Source organism: Oncorhynchus nerka, linkage group LG20, assembly GCF_034236695.1.
Source record: "Oncorhynchus nerka isolate Pitt River linkage group LG20, Oner_Uvic_2.0, whole genome shotgun sequence".
Taxonomy (NCBI): Eukaryota; Metazoa; Chordata; class Actinopteri; order Salmoniformes; family Salmonidae; genus Oncorhynchus; species Oncorhynchus nerka.
In genome coordinates, this window is record NC_088415.1 from 19,217,900 (window position 1) to 19,222,767 (window position 4,868).

A 4,868-nucleotide genomic window follows, 5' to 3' on the forward strand; every position below is an offset into this window, starting at 1 on the left:
CACAAACACACTCTCTCTCTCATCTCCCTACATCCTCTATACACATACAACACACACTAGCACACTCTCTCTCATCTCCCTACATCCTCTATACACATACAACACACAAAAAACACACATGCCTCTCCCCACTTCCCCTAAAAACAAACACTTTGCAACCATTTCTCTCCCTGACGTAACACACTCCAGGCTGTCCTGTCCTCCAAATCTCCCTACTTCCCCTAAACAGCCAGGACGTCAGACTGAGAAGATGAGAAGTGCTCTGTCTGTTTATGTCTGATATCAGATTTAGCAATGAGACAGACTTTGGCAAGGGCACTGAAATGGCACCGGCATGAAGGAATCTCATCTGATTGAGACAGACATTGAATTTATAACAGTATATCATCTACAATTGACATGATGTCAATGGTGGTGTTATTAATGTGTTAGTCCTTATTAATAACTATGATATTATTTCAGTGATTTTACTGGAATGTCATTGTCTGAAAGATGGATGAAACAATGAAAAAAAAAAGCATTTTGTTTTGAAGGGTTGTCCAACATGTGAATGTCAGTATTCCTTTACCTTCTGTCTGATTGATGGATAGTTTGCCTGTTTTACCACAAGAGGGTGTAGCTTGGTCCTTGCCTTTCATTCAAACTACAAGGTGGACAAAGCTTGTCTTCTGTTCTCACCAACACCCACAGCAGATGCACTCATGTTCAGAACCCCAGTGTCATGCATAAATGTATAGACAAGAGCATACTTCTCTGTGTAGGCTAATAGCTGCACTGAGACATTCTTTTCCTTCATAAACTGTATTACCATGAGATGGTGTCAATTCAGATGAAACATACACTCCTTTGCAGCAGTATATATTTCTTTCTTTCAGAAAATCATATGATATGCTGAAGATATAGCTGGAACAATAAATGTTAGGTATATTATAGCACGGTACTTTGTACCTTACACACAATTCAATTTCAATTGGTTATCTTGTCCATAAGACAACCCAGTTTAGCATAAGAATAAGAATGTTTACCACTCCATTATATTGTTTTCATGACACACTGCACACACAGACAAATACCCGACATTTGTATTTATTTTAGGATTTCACATCGTGCTACTCAATTGCAATAATGACACTAATATTTCTTTGAGCTGTCAGATAGAGAGTGTCTGGGGGTTGGTCGCTGATGGAACGGCGTGTGCGTTCATGTTGCCTCATTTCCTGAGTCTGCCCAAAGACAGGGAGATACGGGGGGACAGTGCGAGGGAGAGAGCGCCCTGGAGAAAGAGAGCGAAAGAGAGAGGGGGAGAGAGAGACAGACAGACACAGAGGGGGAGGCTGGTTCCTGATACCAAAACACGGAAAAGCAGGGGAGTGAAAGAGAGAGAAAAAAGGCTGGCTGAGACAGGGAGAGAGGGGGAGAAAACAGGGGAATAACACTTAAAGAGACACAAAAAGCGTAGGTGATGAAAGAAGATAATACTATGTTCTTCTGAACATTCCCCTTTCTTTATCTCTCACGCTGTCACATCGGATTGGACTCCAAAGAATCGACACCGCGTCTATCCCAGACCCCATGGGTTAACAGGTATGTCTGCCATGCTCTTTCATTGCTTTTCCTTCATCAGCCCTTCCGTTTCTATTCAATTGCCTAGTGTCAATGTATGTATTTTAAAAGCGGCTGATTTTACACGGAGACGCTGTCACAAGGTTCAGGCTATGTGCTTCATTTTACAACAATGTCATTTTCATAATAGTTTTACGTTCAGATAGAGAGCGTGCTTGCGCACACGTTATAACCATTGAACAATGTAACTCTTCTGAATGCATGTGACAAGTTGAAGCGGTGTATCGTGGTTTTACGGTTAATAACGGGTGGTTGTCGGTGTGTTGGTATCATGTCACGGACCGCACAAGTGTATTTTGACAGTTCTTCGGTGCGATGCATTTAAGCGTCATGCTAAAAGTAGTCCGCCTACCTGTTTCATGTTGCCGAGCTAACTGACAAGCCAGATGTCTACTTGCGTGTATGTTTCTTGTTTTTGTTATTATGAGATGCAGTCATTTGCTAATGTAGGATAATTGTGCACTTGCATGAGATTGGGAAAACACGATATAGGCTAAAGGCACATGTATTTGCAGAATAAAACGCTGTAACCATAGGCTATTTGTTTCCGCTGTAAAGGAACCCCTCTTTCCCTGACTGTATTTGTTAACCCGCGAATGTTGAGTTAACTGTCAACGTTTTGACCCCAATATTCTAGGTCTTTGCGGGATTGTCACGCAGTGAGCTGTCACTGATCGTGATGCCTTGGCTGTATATCGTTCTATGCGGTCTGTCGGGATATTTAAAGGCTCAATGCAACCATTTTTATCGCCATATCAAATCATTTCTGGGTAACAATTCAGTAACCTACTTTTATTTTATATTTATTTATTTAAAAAATCTATAAAAAATGAGCTTCTTAGCTAAGAACAATTTCTCAAGCACTAATTTTGCTAGGACTGTCTGGAAGTAGTCTGATTGGGGGCCCTAATTGAGGTTAATGGGAGGGATATGTAACCTTAAAATTAGCTGTTATTGGCAGAGAGGTTTGAAACACTCTTTGTTATTGGTCTATTAACTTTTACTGCTTGGTGATGATGCCAGGCAGGCCAAAACTCCATCCCACCAAAACAGGCTGACATGTCAGGTGGTCTTTTCAAACCGGCTGACATGTCAGGTGGTCTTTTCAAACAGGCTTACACTAAAAGGCGTTATCATTATTTTTTATAAGTTCACAGTATTATTGCAACCTCATAGTGTGGAAATATATATAAAACTTAGCAAATCACGTTTTTGACTGCCCTGAGCCTTTAAAATGAAATGCTGGCAGTTTGGCAGGCAAGGGCTTAAACCCCCCACCCCTTCTCCTTCCCTCGGTTAACCTCTGAAAGGGGGATTTCTCCAGCTGGAAATTTCTGCTGCGTCAACACCCAACCCCAGAGTAGGCTACCAGACAAGAGAGGGAGAGTTCAGGTTTCAGACTCAATGGTTTTTGGGCAATGTTGTAGCGATATGCAATATTCATCTGATCCGTCCGCAGGCGCTTCTTGAGTTGAGTTGAAAGTGTGGTGTCAAGTGTTTTCATTTGGTGCTGAATGAAGCTGAAATGCCAAACCGTTCTGCTGATATGCTTTGCCCGTCTCTCGGTTATTGTGTATGTGTCTCTGTCGGTCTGTGTCTGCCCCCTCAGAGTGGTCAGTTCCGTCTTCCTCCATTTTCTACCGTGCTCAGAAAATGAAAGGGGAACAACACCACTTTATTCATGCGCTGACAACAACACAATGTCTCGGCGCACCGTGCTCCAGGTGGGATGTCAACAATGAAGTCGCGCAAATCGTCTGTCTGATCAAATCTATCGATGTCTGATGTCCTATGCTACACCTTTCCCACACCAGTCTGCTAATATGTTTTCCCCTAACCTTTTGTATTTCGATCATTTAACTCCCTGTTAGTTCTAACATTTAATTGCAAAATCACACTTGTATTTGGTTTCCTCCTAGACTTACAGTGTTTTATTATTCCGAGATTCTGATCATATTTTATAGACCTAATAACTTTCATTTATAGCCTAAGCATTTAGACCTATGCGTTAAAAACCTATACATGCTCCCGAGTGGCGCAGCGGTCCAAGGCACTGCCTCTCAGTGCTTGAGGCGTCACTACAAACACCCTGGTTCGATTCCAGGCTGTATCATAGCTGCGGTGATTGGGAGACCCATGCAGCGGCACAGCGTCTTCAGGGTTTGGCCAGTGTAGGCCGTCATTGTAAATAAGAATGTGTTCTTAACTGACTTGCCTAGTTAAATAAAGATTTTTAAAAAACAACATTATAAATGCTATTCAATTAAAGTTCTAAAGAATTCAAAACCACACAACCTGTATGTTGCTTTGTTTTGCATCAACCATGGTGGTTATACCTACTAAATAAACAATTGTTAGGCATACCATTTAACATCTTGGTCACAAAGATGTGTGAAAGTAATATATGAAAAATCGAATATATATATATATATTTTTTGATTTTATTTTTTTAAACACACTTGTGTCAGACTATTTTAATTATCTATCACAGTATAAGTTAAAACAATAGCCTGTCATAGGCAGGTTCCTTTATTAGTCAACACAATTGGGTAAAATGGAGAGATGGTCAGAGAGAGAGAGAGAGGAAAGAAAAACAAGGCCAAGATTAAATTGTTAAAGTAGCCAATGGAAACCTGGACTGGTTCCTAATTTGGGAGGTGTCAAGCATGGCAGCTAGTACGGAACCCTCGTTAACAGTGACGTCTTCACCTGGGTGAATATCTGCCAAGGTGTAAGCTAATAAGGAAAGGCTGAGCCTAATTTGATAAGCCTGCTGAAGTCTTCAATTATGCAGCTATACAGTATGTGTATTTATTTAATGACTGTTAATGAATTACTAACAATTAACATAATATTCATTCTATTTGTTATATGTTTCTTAAAACTGCATTATTGGTTAAGGACTTGTAAGTAAGCATTTCACTGTAAGGTCTACCCCTGTTGTGTTCGGCGCATGTGACAAATAACATTTGATTTGATTGTTCTATTTAATTATGTGGCTGAAACGACAGTAGCCCTATAATTCTTTAAACGTCTTTTGTGACATTGTCAGGTGTATTTTAGGGGCCTGGTTGTAATCTGGTAATGGGATGTAATTTCAACCAGAAAACCACCAGAATATGACGTATTTCATGAATGCCCTGATGTCATCATGAACCAAAATAAATACATCTGTTGATGTGAGGAAACATCACAATAAAGACATGAAATGTTTCTTACCTGGTTGGGGGTTCGGGTACTGATCT

At 40.6% G+C, this 4,868-nt stretch overlaps 1 protein-coding gene across 1 annotated transcript in view; it reads left to right on the forward strand.

Annotated features, from left to right (window-relative positions):
- Nucleotides 1–1,158: 1,158 nt before the first annotated feature.
- LOC115101618 (zinc finger and BTB domain-containing protein 46) overlaps nt 1,159–4,868 on the forward strand; it is a 182,685-nt gene continuing 178,975 nt past the window's right edge. The window contains exon 1 of the mRNA XM_065005286.1: nt 1,159–1,584. The gene's annotated coding sequence lies outside the window, so the exon portion shown is untranslated. The remainder of the gene's footprint in view (nt 1,585–4,868) is intronic.